Source organism: Coloeus monedula (genome assembly GCF_965178545.1).
Source record: "Coloeus monedula genome assembly, chromosome: 1".
Lineage (NCBI taxonomy): Eukaryota > Metazoa > Chordata > Aves > Passeriformes > Corvidae > Coloeus > Coloeus monedula.
In genome coordinates, this window is record NC_138781.1 from 121,828,069 (window position 1) to 121,845,014 (window position 16,946).

A 16,946-nucleotide genomic window follows, 5' to 3' on the forward strand; every position below is an offset into this window, starting at 1 on the left:
AGAAATTATTTTCTTTGAGAAATATCAAGTGTTCATTCTAAAGACTTAGTACTGAAAGGACTATTCATTCTCTATATCAGGTTAAACTTACCTGGCCCATCTTTCATCTGCCTACTGAGTTTATTAACATTTCATAATAACTGAAAAAGAGCTTATTTAATCAATTTGGTTAGAATTGGCCACAAAAGATTTAAACTTTTATTACCCTTCCTTTTTGAGCCATTATGACAAAACAAGACAGATGAGTACGAGGAAAAATGCATCAATATTTTTAATAATCTTTTAAAAGACAATGGTCTTCAAAAATCTTTGGAGTCTCTATACCATCTATAGCTATTCAGTCACTGTGTGTAGGTGGGCTCCCAGGCTGTGCACAGGCTTGTTGAAGACATGCAGACAGTACCTGTGCTTCACAATTCTCCTGTATGTATTTGCCTGCAGGATTGGCACTGTGTCTCATGTCTTTGAGAAATGCAAATGTTTGGGGGGGGGGGGGGGGAAGGAAAAAAAAAAAAGGAAGGGTATGTTGTTGCTTTAAAACTTTCGAATCTGGCAGCAGTATAATAAAATATTTCCCTCTTTGTCAGTGTTCATTTTAATGCATTTTTGGAGTTATGGCAGCAAATTGCAGTCAGAGAGATCAGTGCAGTTGGAAATATTTAATTTTCAGAAAGTGGAAGTACTGGGCTCCCGTGGAGTCCTAAAGCCTGAAGCTGATATATAGGCCCCAAATTTGCTTTCATTTAAGTCATTGGCAAAATTCCCATTGACTTCAAGTGAAGTAGCATTGGCCCAGTTTCAAAAAGGGAGTATTATTAGGTTTAACATTTTAAACCCACAAACATAAAGAGCAGTCTTAACATTATCGTGATTGAGCATTTTATTTTCAAATGCATTTGACAGTATAGTCAAACAAAGAAATGTAGCTTATCTTTTAAACTTTCAAATTGCTAGGTTGAGCAAAATGGGAACTGCTTTCAATTAAATAATGCATTGAAAAGTATTGGAACAGAATTGTCTTTGACAGAAGAGAAATACTGTATTTATCTCATTGTAGTCCATTCACTGGTTTATGGCTCCAGAATCCTCAAGCAAATATCATAAATCCACATGACGTCCTTGCTTGTTCTAGCAGATGTTGCATTTGGGTCTCAGAGTTAGCTGAAAGATGTGTTAAAACTCATGTAACCAGGCAGCTTCCTGTCAGCCCCCCATCTGAGAAGTCTCAGAACTTCTAGAGACTACAGTGGGATTTTGGATAAAGTTACACATCAGAAATTGGCTCCAGATTTGTCCACTAAAGAGGAGAAGACCATATGAAGTACAGCTGAAATCTCCCACAACAAGCAAATAAAAAATTCTTTTGAAATTTCTGACATTACAGTCGTGAGAAAAATTCAGTTTTGGGGGCATGTGTGCAAACACCAGAGCTAAGAGTGTTGCCAGAATGAAAGGCTGCTCTAACCAGCTCTGTCTGGCACTATTCACTGAGTGATGGAGTTTCTCAGGCATTGTCCTACCTGTTGCATCTTGGGGGGTTGTCTACTCAGTTGCACAAGTGACAACACCTTGTGGCAGACACCGTGCTAAAAACAAAAGGGCAAAAGAGTGCATGTGCCAGGTGCCCCTGAGGACAGGGAATTGGATCCTCTTTTGGGTGTAGGGACAGTTCAGCAGGAGAGAGGAGGGGGCTGCAGGAATCCTGAGCCCTGCTTGAAGGCTCCTCTGGAGGCTGTGCTTCTTTGAGGCTCAGACTCCATAGGTGTGGGGCTGCACAGCTGCATCAGTGGTAGCAGCAAGCAGCAATGACTTCATCACAAGGAAAGGCTTGACTAGACCAGGTGTGCCTGTATCTCCAGGCTCTTCATAGATAGGACTCTCAGAAGCAACTTCTTCCCCGGTCTGCCCTGTGGAGCCTCTGATGTCTATTTATCTAGTGTCTCCAGCTGCAATGACTTGCTTGGGGTACAGCTGGGTTCAGAGGTTCCTGTATCCAGAGGATGCCTTCCCCCCTACACGAGCATGCTGGAATCTGTGAGTGAATGGGCTTCTGAGGAGTCAGTCAGTCAGGCTCCAACCAAACATATACTAATATTTGAACTGTTCTCCTCCTCTATGCCTCAGATGTTGATTGGGTTTTGTTTGCTCAGGTGTGTATAAGATTTCTATGATGTGTTTGATTTCCTTTTCTGCTATTGAAATAGAGGAAACAGAAAATTCAAAGACAGTTAAGAGTAGGAATGTTATATCCTAACTGTTTAGAGCTAAGGGATTTCAGAGAAAGTACTGTGAGAAGCTTTAGATGGTGGCTTGCATACTGCATGGGCCAAAGTGCGAGCACCACTTGGGCTGCCAAAGGCTAACATTTCCCTCTCTTTATGCTTTCACAGAGATGCGGGAGGAATGACCTCCCACTTTCAGAAAAAGTGATCAGGCATTTGATGTCTTACAGGTCTGCCAGGGGCTGCAGCAGTCATGGACAGATACTTAACACTGGCCATGAGAATACAAGAGTATGAAAAAGTCCTCAGAATTATCTTGTTTGCCATTAGGAAGAAGTAAGTAAAAAGTTGTCTTATCTTATAATTGGATGATCAATAAACAAATTTACTGCAACATTCAAGCTTCCCAGCACTTGCAAGGGGAGTTCAAATGGACAGGATTAAGTGGATAGTGATAGTAACAATAAGTGAAAAAGTGTATGATTGGTTAAAAAATGAACCATAGTACACTGATAGCTGAAAGAAGATGATTGTATTTACAATATGGAAGATGAATCTGTTCATCCACTGCTCTCTACTACAGCAATTGCAGATGTTGCAAACACTGTAACTGAAGGGAAATTTTTCTGCTATTTTTTATACTGACAAGCCCATTCAAATAAACAATAACTGCAATTTACTGTGTATCCAGAATAATTCTTCTCAGAAGACTTCAACAGAGACCAGTGAATCTTTCCTTAATCCATCTGTTTTCATGTTTGTTTATCATAATACCGAGGGGTCATGTACTGAGTAAACAGGTTGTTTTAGAAAGTTAATAACTCCTGAGTTATTAGATGAGACTTGGTGCCTAAACAAACACAGAGACATAAATGAGTTGGTTCTGGGATGGGACCATGACTACATAACTCAGTTTATCCATTAAAGATAAAACTCCTGCAAAGAGTTATCTTTATTTCAGAGTGTGATGACAAATAATTTTAAAATACATTTGTCAAGGCTTGATTCTCTTCCACCAAATGGGATGTTTTTCCACTTAACCAGACACTGAATTGTCAGAGTCAGACCATTAATGAAGTCTGAAAATAATTAATGCAGAATGAGTATTCTTGAATGTTTCACAACATTATACACTTTTAGAACATACATTTTGAAGTATACCTGTGGCTTCCTAGAAGTATTCAGTGCCTGTAGTAAGGGGGATAATGCCAGGGTGAGATCAACTTCTTTTTTTTCAGTTAAAATTGTATACTTTCTTGTTGACACAGAGTGTAACCACTAAGAAATCTTTGACAACTGTCTTTGAGAAGATTACAGATCTTTCCCTAAAACACCAGTTTTAAATGCTGTCTCATTATCTACCATTCCTTTTTATAGCAACCATTTTTCAAACAGCTTTTGAGTCATGCCTCTCTCCAGTAGCCATTGTCTCTTTGAACACTCTGTTCTGCCTGGTGTCTAAATTGCCAACTACCCCAGATCTAGAAGATGAATTACAGCAATGAAAAATATTCAAACATCAAAATGGCTGCTGTCTTTGATAGAAACTGCTTTAAATACTGGAAGTGGCCTAGGTTAGACATTCCCACTATTAGCAATGCATTAAAAAAATCAGAAATGCATTTATCATTTAATATGTTAGATATTACAGAGCTGGGATAAATGCATGAGAAAATACAGTGCATAACTTCCTTACCTCTCTCTCTCCATTCTCTTTTTCAAGAACTGTTGTTTACACTGATATTTCCTGTGTTGATACAGAAGTTATGCTACCTCTGCTGGTAAATCTGGCTATTTTAATCTGTTTGTGTGTTTATGTGTTGATACAGCAAAAAATGTGCTTGGTACATCCTCTGGTGGCAACATTTGGAAACATCAGTCGGGTGTGCAAAAAACTGACTCCAGTTTCTGCCTTTGTGAATTAGACCTGCTTTTTCCCTGTTCAGGCAGAGGAAACTTAGTGGGCAAGAGTGTCCAAGAGGTGATTCTGGAGAGCAGAACACCTTCACTCCAGGCTGGGCTGCCTCAGGACAGGGTCACAGAGCTGTTCAACACAAGAGTTCAGAGGACTTATGGCACGATAATCTTTTTCACCCCTCCATGCCATCCTGCCACCTCAAACTGTTCTTTTAATGGAAGAGAAACAAAATTGATGAAGAGGTAGGTTGTGGGTTTTTTCTCATGCCCAAGGGAACTGCAGCAGCCCTTTCGAAGCACTGGCATTCAGACCAGGTGGTAAAACCCCATGCCAAGGAGGATGGTACAGGTTACTCTCTGTATTTAATGCAGCACTATTGAAGCAGTTTCCACTGGGATGGATGAGGCTGGCTGAGCAGAATGGGAGATCTTGGCCCTTGAGAACCATTACCATGAGGTCCTCTCTGCTTCTTCTTCCCACATCACTCAGGCAAAACTCCTCACCATTAGAAGCCAGTGAACTGCCTGATGTCACTTATGGATTAATAATGTACACAAGAAAAGAAGAAAAAGCTATGAAATAGGTGTGAAATTTTATTAATTTAAAATTGGCTAGCACATGATCCTTTGAGGAGCATGTGTAAATAGCTCCTTTTCTGATCATGAGGTTTTATCCAAAGCACAGTTATTTGCTTTTCTTCCTTTTTACCCTTTCAACTTCAGGAGATGGACAACATACAAGAGGTTTCACTGTTCTACTTTTCCCTCCAACAACAAAAGGGGATTAGTTACTGTTTAATCAGCTGCTGTAGTACCAAGACTTATTGATGAGGCCCATGAAATTAAGGTGTGGAGATTTTGTGATTCAGCAGAGTTCACAGTGCCAATGTCAAATTTCTGTCTGCCGAGGTAAACCCCATGAGGGAAGCATAGAGGTCAAGATAGAGGGACATCAGGAACCACCAGGAGGTGATACCATCTGGGATCAGTAGCATCTGGCAGTCACCTGCATCGCAGTCCTCAGGTGGGATGGTGGCTTCTCTGCACTACAGAAATGACAGACCCAAAAAAACTAAGAAAAATTTCTGGTGCAGAAAATAGTGGAGATGGGCACCAGGCTTTTTTCAGAGAACAGGACTGCCAACAGATGCAAACACAGCTTTAAGGCAGGTAAAAGGCTGTTAGGCACAGAACAAATTTCTGTGTCACTGCCTGAGGGCACTTACAGGGCTGTCCCTGTCCCCAGGGAGATGCCTGATACGGGACAGTGTGCCCCAGTGCCCCTGGATGTTCCTGGATGAGGTGGTGGAACAGGTCCAGCTGCCAGGCCCAGCCCTGCGACCCCAGGTAGTCCCCAGCCCTCAGGGTGCCCTGCTGCACTGCCATACCCTGAAGAAGCCAAGAGGGATGGGGACAAGGCAGGGGGACATATTTGCTGAAGCTGAGTGTGGTTAGCAAAGAGGAAAAGCTTTCTAAGGAGATGGGGGAGGCTCACATGGGAAGGTCTCTAAAGCAAGTTTTACACATACCCATCAGCCACTCTTGCCTCAGTGCTGGGGTAGGACAAGACACTGCAGCTCAGCATCCCTGTGTTTTTACAGCAGCAACAGGCTCATGTACAGCAAGGGGAGACCTCCTCTGGGAGCATATGCTTCTGCTGAGCCTGCTTCGAGGTGCCTTGTTGAACTTCACCCGAGTAGGGCACATAGCAGGGAAGATAAGACTTTATTTTGGCTACTCCTTTACATCTCTCCTACACTGGCAGAGGAAGGACCAAGCAGTTTCATTAAATCTTTCCAGCTCAAGACCTGAGCACCTGGATCCAGCAGTGAAACTTCAGACCTCTGTCAGGGCCACTGGGGTGGCTCTGCCTTTGTCTCCCAAAGCAGATGTGATCTCACTGCAGGTACCCTTGAGGCCCATCCATTTCCAGCCATATCATCAGTCCCTTTTTCAAGAGACTGGCTACACAGCTAGGCAAAAGCAATGCCATTTTGTAGTAACTTTCTGTGACTAATCAATATTTAGTGCCTGCAACTGTAATACTGAATTATTTATCTGAGAATTTAAGTATTTGAACAAATACCAAAGCCACTTGTGTCCTGGGCTGCATCCAAATCAGCATGGCCAGGGGGTCAAGTGAGGTGGTTCTACCTCTATACTGCATCTTTGTGAGACCCCACCTTGAGTACTGCTTCCAGGTTTGGGGTCCCCAGCACAGGAAGGACAATGACCTGTTGGAGCGAGTCCAGAGGAGATGTCAGAGACTGAAAATAGTTCATGCCTTAAACATTGATATAAAGTTTTGCTCATTATAAGGAAGCTACAACTGAAGAAGCTTCCCTGAAGAGTGGGACTTTGAACTGAAAGTCAAACTATTGATTAGATAAAGGGAAACGCATTGTTCAGTCACCTCAGGCTGAGGGAAAGGTTTGCATCCACAAAAGGCCAAAGCCACCAGCTGCAACTATCCCTAGATGAATTTGGGGTGGGGGAGAGCACAGCTCACAGAAGCCAGGTTTACACAGACTCCCCCCAGCCGAGGGGGGAGGAGAAGGTTTTGGGCGCATGGTGCAACTTCTGGTGAGAGGCACTAAACACCCATCCTCCCATTACACAAACTGGCCCAGCTGTGGAACCCCCAACCCCACAGAGCACATCCACGGGACTTTCACATGAGAGGCTCGGCCCTACAGGGCTGCACATGGTGCAACAGACCCAGAGTCTGCTGTGAGAGACTGACCCCCAGCCCAGGGGGACATGGCCAGACATGCCCACCCAGCCTGAGCATGTACACCCATGGGACTCTGTGCCTTCTGGGGGGACCTTCACCACCAAGAGACCAGCTGGAGAGGATCAGTGGACATCGTTGGGATCCACAGAGTGGTGATATTTTCCTTATTCTGTCCCTGTCACTCTTTCTGTCCCCCCCACCTATTTTCTACTTAGTTTCTTTCTTTCTTTCTCTTTCTTTCTTTCTTTCTTTCTTTCTTTCTTTCTTTCTTTCTTTCTTTCTTTCTTTCTTTCTTTCTTTCTTTCTTTCTTTCTTTCTTTCTTTCTTTCTTTCTTTCTTTCTTTCTTTCTTTCTTTCTTTCTTTCTTTCTTTCTTTCTTTCTTTCTTTCTTTCTTTCTTTCTTTCTTTCTTTCTTTCTTTCTTTCTTTCTTTCTTTCTTTCTTTCTTTCTTTCTTTCTTTCTTTCTTTCTTTCTTTCTTTCTTTCTTTCTTTCTTTTTCTTTCTTTTCTTTCTTTCTCTCTCTCTCTCTCTCATATTTACCATCAAATAAAACCTTTACTATTGTCACTGGCATATGGTCTCTTTTGCACCTTAATACAGGAAGAGGCATTTCTAAGAACCTTAAAACTGGATCATAACAGGAAGCCATCAAAATGATTAGAGGGATGGAGCACTTCTCTTTGTGTGGAAAGCCTGAGAGTTAGAATTATTTAGCCTGAAGAGAAGACTTCAGGATGACCTAATTGCATCTTCCATTACCTGAAGGAAGCCTACAAGAAAGATGGAGAGGGACTTTTTACAAGAGCATGTAGTGATAGGTCAAGGCATAATGGCTTACACTGAGTGTAGGTTTAGGTAAGATATTACTCAGAAGTTCTTTACTGTGGGGTTGGTGAGGCAGTGGAACAGGTTGCCCAGGGAAGTTGTAGATGTCCCATCCTTGTAAATGTTCAAAGCCAGGCTGGATGGGCCCCTGAGCCACCTGCCTAATGAAAGGTGTTTCTGCTTATGGCAGGGGAGTTGGAACAAGATGACCTTTAAGGTCCCTTCCAACCCAAGCCATTCTATGATTCTATACTTATTCAAACTGCATTATTAGAAGGGTAAAATATTAGGTACTCTGAGTGCTAGAATATCTTACTACAGCCCTGGCTAGAGGGAAATTTGTGCAAGTATACAGCAAACATGATAAGCAGGCAATAAATATCTTCCAGGCCATCTCCTACTGCTCAGAAATGACTTGGCTGAAGTGGTATGTAGGGGATAGGTCCTTAACAGAGCTTTGAAGACATGAAGTATTTGGACCATCCCTACTGATTGTCCAGTACCTGAAAAATATCAAAGAAAGATATTTTTTGTACAAAAAGCACACATTCTGGAGATCTGTGAGACAGGAAAAGAGAACAGAAACATTTGTCCTGCAGCTGGAGCTGAAGGACTAACACGAGTGAAAAAACGAGGAAACTTATTTCTGGGAGGTGATGTCTGAACACGCACAAAGATAGGTTGTTTACTAGACCAAAAATGTGACTTGGTCATTTTTGGAGAAAGGCTTTACACTTTGGCCAAATCCAATCTTTCTACCATCAGATGCAATGAATCTTATGCAATGAAGTGGGTAGAAAGTGATAAATATTTTTCACGAGAAGTGCATATGCTCTTTTATATGCCTTTAGTCCCCCATTTTATCAATTATTAAAAACTTTTAAAAGTAAAAAGACCTTTGTCACTCTCAGTTCACCCACAAAGAGATTCCTGTGTCCCTGTTTGAAGTGGTCTTGTTTGGCTCTTCACATGTCATCTGATTTCAGTGTCAGGAAAGATTCTGGATTTATTTCCATCAATTTGTGCATCTGTCTTCCTTCTTATCTTCTCATTCAACTTCCCCCCTAATTGCATACCTGATCTGCAGGTACACAAATGAACAGGAAAAACTTTCATCTCGTAAAGTTCAGAATTCAGTACTGGATTTCCCCTGGTAGGGATGGAGGAGCTTTTCCTTAGATTGCTCTCTTTTGCAGCCGTAGGAGCCAGTGGTACTCTCTTAGACTGCATCTCCATCCTGTGTCTGTGTGAGGCACAAGCCCTGGATGTGCCAAGCCTGCAAACCCCTCTCAAGCATGTTCTGATTCCAGTGGCCAAATGCTGATTTCAGCTGGCAAGCAGCAGGCAACGGAGTTACCTGGTGTGGCAACCACCAGCCACAGCTGTCTCTTATCCATGGCTGGTGCCTTACTCCTCAGGGAGTGCCAAGATCCAGGCTAAGGATGGCTGTTTCTAAGCTAAGAGGTTTGCCAGGGTTCTGTGTGAAAATGTGACTCTAGGTACAAATCCCAGACAGGTTCTTCTGAGATGATGTGTTGACTGTATTGTCCAAACAACATTGTATTATTGGATGCTTCACATATTTTCTGTCAGGGGGCTTGGTATTCAAGGATGACAGAAGGATATTGAACACATTGTGGACTAATGAATGAAATTTTACTGTCTGGGTCACTCAAGGATCAGGTGAAATTACCCTAAGGACTCTTCTGGTCTTAATAGCAGGAAGTTCATTACTTTGCTGACATTAGTGTTACTGAGGCTGTAAATAGACAAGATGGGAAACCTGTTTTAAGATGCCTGTTACAAGATCAAAAACCCTGTGGCCATATGACACAAAGCACTAAAACAACTTCAGTCTGTCAGTTCAAATTTGTTCCAAATATTTTGAATTCTTAGTACAACTTCAATCTGTCTTGACAGATCAGTTTTTAGCTCATCCTGCCCACTCTAATTTTATGCCGAATACACATCATCTGTTTACCCATAGTTGGGATAAAGCCTGGCATATATCCACATACCATACTCTGGCTAATTCATCAGAAATATGCTCGTGCCTCATTCAGATTGGATTTGTACCACAGGCTGATCCAGGAGCACACAGATCTTATATCAAGGAAGCACAGCCCGTGTGCGGCCTCTTGACAGAAATGGTATGTGACAGAAAGAATCTAGGAGGAAAGTAAAAAGTATAAAAGCTGGAGGAAAGCTGATGAACAAAAAAAATTGAGACGTGACTTAAAAGGGAAAAAAAGAAATGTAGAAAAGGAAAAGTAGCACGTGAAACAAAAGATTTGAAAACCACGCACAACACTGCGGGTAGTGCAAATACGGTTACACACAGTGCCAGACGTAAAGCACTGAGAGTACAAAGATTAAAGGCAACTCAAGATGAGGCAGAAGGTCAATGCAAGCTTCTCAGCTTGATGAAGGAATTACTGGGTGAATTTCTGTGGTCTCTTTTATAAAGATGAAGCCTAATAGAGTGAACCTTTCCACTTTAATGCTGGTTGATCATAAGTAATTGCCAGTCACTGTGGTGGTGCAGTCTGGATTGCACACACAGATTTGAGTGTATTTTTGCCGCAGCTTTGAAGCCAAGGCTGTGCTGCTGGGTACAAACAGGAAGACTGTGACAAGAAAATGGGAGGACTCTGCCTGGACAAGAGGAAAAATATCTCATTAAAATCTAATGAAAGATAAGGAGATCTAAAACCCCACGTGATCTCAGTAAATTAGCAGTTGAAAAGCTCTTGAGAGAAGATTTAGACTTGAATCTAACTCCTTTCTTGCTCTTCCTTGCCAAATGTTCCCCTCTTACAGGTGCAACTGCTTTGATTTGGGTGACAACAGTCCTACCCCTTCATGTAGATGTCTACTACAGCTAAAATGTGAGCTGGGACTTTTTGCTGGGAGGACACCGTGTTTTGAGTCTTTTCTCTCATTCTTCTGGCTGCTAGGGAAAGGGACAGGCATAAGTAAAGTGAAGGGAAGAGGGATGTCTCATCACTTGGTCTCTTGTTGCCCAAAACTGAATATATTTTGCTTCTTCCTTCTTAGAAATTGGTAGAAATGAAACATTATTAAAAAACCATAAAATCAATCTATGCCCATCTTAATTTCTTTCTATATGAAGATATTCCCAAAGTAATACCAGATTACTCTTTTTTAACTGGCTAATTAGCAAGAGGAGGTGTGTATTTGAGATCACAGTGTCTCTCCTATTAAGAGCTGGTAATGTGACCACATATTATCACTCTCTTCATTTACAGGACAACTGACAGATACTTTCTTTAAAAGCATTCCTTTTTCTTTTCTCTCTCTTTGACAAATAAAAACAATTACACAACAGAACAAATGTAGAATGCAGGAGCTGCAGGCTCAATGAAAAGAGAAATTTAGCTAATATTACAGAAGTCCTAAAAAACATTGCTAAAAATGATTGAAATTTAAAATCTCCGTAATTTAGAGTATTCTAACTTAATTAAAACTTCCCTGCAATTCAGAAAATATCTAAAAATGTCAAGAAAGGCACTTCCTTTTCTTGCAGGTGGAACAAAGACCCATCTTCCAAGAGCTTCATTGAATCCTTACTTTTGAGACCCTAAGATTGAGCACATATTTGTCTCAAGACAAATAATCTTCACAAAATAATTTCAGGGGCTTTGTGAATAAAAAAAAAATTATGGTGAAGAACTGCATAGTTTAGCATTCTCATGTACAGCAGCAGGATTCTGCCCTAATTCAAAAAGAAGTAGAAATGACATTTTATTAAGTGCTCCTCCACTTCTTAAAAAGAGAAAAAATTCCTCATCAATCTGTCCCTAAGCTTCACAAATTTGACACTCACTATTAAGGACAGTGAAAGAAACTTTCTGCAGCTGGTAAATGCAGGACACCTATCAGACCTTCTTTTTTGCATTTATGAGTCCAAATGGAAGTGGTGGCAACTGAGCTTGTTAGCCTTTTAGTGATTAAAAACAAAGTTAATTGTGATGTAACACTAACCACAATCATGGTAATCAACTCTAAAATGAGAATGAATCCTTAATATTAGATTCAATTTTGTTAATGAGAAACTGAATTTAGGAACTGTTACTTGATTAACTAGCCAAGAGATGTAAAGAAGCATGGAAAGTCTTGAACACCACTCAAAACTTTTTGGGAAAGGGTGACTACTGTAATATCAAGTAGCACACAAAAAATGTCTGTGCTCTGCAGCTACCCACTACTAAATGTGTTTGGGAAAGAATTCACAACAGCAAGGGAAGGCGGCAGATCAAGAGAAGCAAGGGGAAGTTGTATTTTGGAGCAACAAATAAAAGCAACATGATACAGATGTGAAGAGGCCTTTGGAGAGAGGAGGAAGAGTTCACATTCAAGGGTTATAGGACACAGTTAATCTGCCTTTGTAGTGATGCTCACTTGAGACACTGCAGGTACTGCCCTTGTGTAAACCCGTAATTTTCACAGAAGTTCACAGTCTTCACTTATTCCCATGAACTCAGATAACAGGTACCTCTGAAGCTGGGGATCTAAACCCAAGCAATATATGTTTTCCTGGCAGCAGCAAAAGCCCTGAAAGCACAGGATTTTTTTTTTCCCCCATCCCATTCTTGGCATTTCAGCAGAGTGAGCACCTAGGAAGGGCTGCTGATCACTGTGCCTTGGGGAAACTCTGTGAGAAAAGTGTTTATGCCAAAAAGGTATGTAAACAACTGCCCATGCAGAGCACACTTAGTCTGGGCTGTCCTACAGTTCAGCCAAAATGTGTCCTTGTTTTAACACTGTTACTTCAAAGCAAGCACTTGGGGGACTACCTGTGGGCTCGCAGTGCTCACAGCTCACCTTAGGCTTCCCAATAGCTCTGATTCCACTGAAAACACCCAGATGGGCTCCATTTTCCAAATAATAAGCAACAAAAACCTGTGGGACTCTCTGAAGAACTGAAGTCAAACCAGCACTGGGATTTGCACTGATCCCAAAATCACTGGTGGTCCTGCTGTATTTAATTTCTTGTATTTTTTAATTTTATCTGAATAGATGTGACCTTGACACGTGGCCTAATCTACAGTTTACTTTCCAGTTTTAACAGAAACCAGTCATTTTCATACATATAATTTTTCTTGCAGACTATCTCTTTGCCCACAGATCCCTCCTTAGACAAGGGATATAGGTCAGAAAAAAACAGATGCCAAATTATGATACATCTGCAGATACATGTTTTCTTTGTTTGTGTTTTCTGTTGGAGAACAAACCCTGCCTGAAGCTCTACAGTATGCAGACATCTAGTGGTTGGATAATATAATGCAATTACACATCTTTACAGGACACCTGGAAAAATTTTGTGCCATCATATCATCATCTGAAGGCCAGACACCTCGGGCCCTGTTGAAAACAGATTCTTTGGCTCTTCAAGAACTTTTTTAATTCCTTACAGCCCTAGTCACAGTTATTTTGAGATGCTCTGACCCCATGTGTTTTTAGGATCCCATTTTAAATTGTGTGGAACTGGGGTGGTCAAAACATAAAATCAGGAAGGTTCAAAATACTGCAGCACATCTACTGAATCACAGCCTGTAATTTCACACTGAGGCTCATGCATTTGGTAGTCATTAGAGGCTTCCCTGCCAAGAGCACACAGCTCTCAGGCTTTTTTGTGTTTGTTTTTTATTTTTCTCTTGAGTAAACATCTCCTTATCTGTGTGAACTACTACATTTTTCTAAGCCATGAATAAATCTTTCAGCTACCTTTGGTTTGCAATTTTTTTCTTTTTGCCTGGCCGCACATATGATTACCCAGCTAAAGAGACCAACCCATTTTCAACTTACAATCCAAGATAATGAAACCCATTTCCTACAGACCTATAGTGCATCAAAAAGAAAAACCCAGGTATCTTCACAACATGAGGCTAAACACACATTTTCTAGAACTGCTTTATACCTGCTATTTAAAATATTGCTGACATGGTGTATCATAGTCAGCTCTCTGTGTTCACTGACTTATCAGAGCTTTCATCTGTTTCATGCTCACCACTGTCAGATGTTTACATGGGAGGCACTTCAGAAAGCACTGTTTGTAGTGTATATTTATATTAAAGCCTAAGGGAGGAAAAGAGTTTATGTCTATGTAAGATCAAGTTGGTTTTGTCTCCGTCACAAACATCACCTTTAATAATAAGCAGGGGAGTTGCTTTTTTGTTTGAAACTTCTGCCTTCTTGAGTGCTCTACTTCATAAAAAAATGGAGTTTGTGTTGAGACCTTATTTCTTTACTGTCTTCCGTCTCAGGAGATGTCGTGGGCATGGGAAGGTGACTCAGCACAGGGAATGTGGTGAACAGCCAGGGTTTGGGGTAAGGATTGCTGTCCAAGGACAAGCAGCCAATTCCCTGTCACTGATGGGAAAGGTGCAGGAGAGAAGCAGTCTCAGGGAATAAGGCTGGCTGGATGTGGTTTCTGATCACTGATTTGGGAGTTGGCTGTGAGTTAGTCAGCTGGTGTTACACAACCCAGAATGGATCACTTCCAACACAAGCAAGTTGAGAGGGAAATAGAGAAGAAATATTTCCAACCACATCTCTGCTAGTGCAAAGGGCACTTAAGGAAGTTTCTTTATGCTGTTTTTACTTTATCTTGATACTTTTTAGGTTATTCAAGGCTTAAACAGCTCAATGTGTACTTTATAGGGCAAATTCTTTCTAGGTATATCTAATATTTCCCTTCTTTTATCCCATCTTCAGTTGTTTCCCTCATATTTGGGGAGGAGAGGGACTCTTTGTATGAAGATGAGGTCAGGCTGTGGGGAAGGCCAAGCAGAAGTAAAAAGCTGCCACTGTGTCTGTAAACAGCATGGGAAGAATGCTGGTGAGAAGCATTTGAAGGTACTGAACAGAAGAATCACAAAAAATAACCCAGCACTGAAAAGCAAAAATTGCATTAGAAGTAGTTATCGGAGCACATCAGAGAGAAGGCTTAAGAGATCTGACTGCTGAGTCAAGGCTGGGTTTTTAATTTGCAAATAAGGCTAAGTTAAGGTATAACAAGTTCTCCTGGACAAGGACTACATGCTCTGCAGGTCCATATGAAGAATCTCTCTCTGACATGGGGTCTTTTTCTGATACCTAGCATCATACAGATAATCTGTGATCAGAGAGGAATCCTCACATGTTAGAGGGGAGAAGGCATATGCAAAGTGATTGTAAAGATAAGTTCTTTAATACATCTGAAGCATTCAAACAAGTACTGTAAAAGAGAAAGGCTCACAAGAAAGTGAATAACATCTTCAGAGCAAGTCTTGAACAGCATTCAATATAAAAGACCTGGGGCAGTAAAATGAATAATGGGGAAAAAGGAAAAGGAACAGGACTAACAAAAATTCATTAAGCAAAGGGAGAAACCCAATCACACAAATACCAATAGGGCTGGTGAGCTGATGGTAGGCATATAGTCTTCATACTGAAATATATTAGCTTTAATTAGATGTTGTATAATTAATTTAAAAATGGTTTTGTTTTTAAAATATTTTTTTATGTGTAGCATTCTAAAGACGTAAACACACACGCAGAGGTGTGCTTACAATGGCAGCTACAGTTTCATAAATAAATGTGCATATAAACACTTCCAAACACGTCCTGCATGGTCCAGCCTCAGGAGGTGTAGTGGGTGGTTCTCCAGCTACCTGACATTTCAGCCGGCAGCACATAAAGGGAGAACACATCTCAAAGCAAACTCCATGGCTGATGATACCACCATGAAACCCAGCCAAGGAGGAAAAAGCAGGCCAAAATTTGTACTCCTTCCACAGTTCTCAATCCCTAGAGGGTTTTCCCCTTTTTCGCTACAGCCATCATTCCCTCTGAGGCTCCCTCCATTTCTACAAGAATGGAAGCTTCCCTTCATTCTCGCTGGAGTGGGTGTGACAACCATGAAAGGAATAGTTTGCCCAAGACCATTACTGGGGCAGTGGTGTGCCCACCAGTCAAAGTCAATGAAGGTGAGTCTGTGCTTATGGCAGCTGCATCCTGGCAGGGTCTGGAAAACACTGACGGGTGTGACTTCTCATGAAGCTGCATGTGAATGGATCTCCCCTCCTTGTTCCTTCTCAGCAAAATTCTGCTAAAATTTATCAGTAAAATTATCTTTTCTTTATATTGCCCTGCTGTTAAGCACTTTCACCTCATCAGCAACAGTAGTCTTCAATTACTCTCTGAGAGTCAGGAACACAGATGAGTCAACCATTAGGATGCAGACCAGGATGATGGCCAGGGACCACTCTTACTTCCTCTTAGACTCATGTCCATCTGTTTCCAGACAAAGCCACTAGCACACTCTTGCCTATGTAATGTCTGGGATCAAGCCTATCCTTTAACCCACACCAGTTTATGCCTATTTACTTCCCAGATATATTTTGGGAACAGGCCTTATTGACAGAATTTATTATTAGTGGTGGCTATGCCTTAATTTTCACACAAAGGAAAGGTGGGAGCCAGGGCAAAAGGCAGCTGTAGGGAGGCACTGTGCTGAGAAGCTACTCTGATTTAGAAAAGTGAGAACCCAGGATCACAGCCCAAGGTACAAAGCACATCATATCATGGTCTGAAGTTAAACTAAGAGTTTAAAGGCTCTAAATTTTTCTGAGAGCTCCAGAAAACTACAGAGGAAACTGAAGAACACATCACCTGTAGAGGGAAGATCACTGACAGCAGGCATCTGCCCCAATTCACCTTCCTTCTCCCAAGAGACAAATCTCTTCCTATTCCCAATACCTTCCTACAGTTTATCAGAAACCTGTGGAGCCAGATTTTGTGTGATGAGGCACAAAGTTGCTTTTAAGTATTATGGCATTGATTTCTTGACCAACAAGTGTGCAACTCTTAGAAATTTGTAATTCACATTTCTAATAAATCTCTAAAATTGTATGAAGCGTTATGCTCATTAACATTTACCTTTAAAAATACTTCCAAAGAGCAATCTGATTACAACTTTTAGCAGCTGTAGGCTTGAAGAGGAAATTATTAATGTAGGGCCTTACACTACCCTCAGAACCCCTTTATCTGTTTTATGATTTCTTAAAAATATTAATACAAAGGCAGGCATGTGGAACTCTAATTGGAGAGCAGCAGACCCTTGCCACACTCAATAAAACCTCTCATGGGTGCAGTGTAACTGAAATAATACACAGAGAGCCCTTCCTGAAAATTCCTCCCTGTGGATTCCTACCAAAACCAGAAAGACTAACTTAACTTTTCCC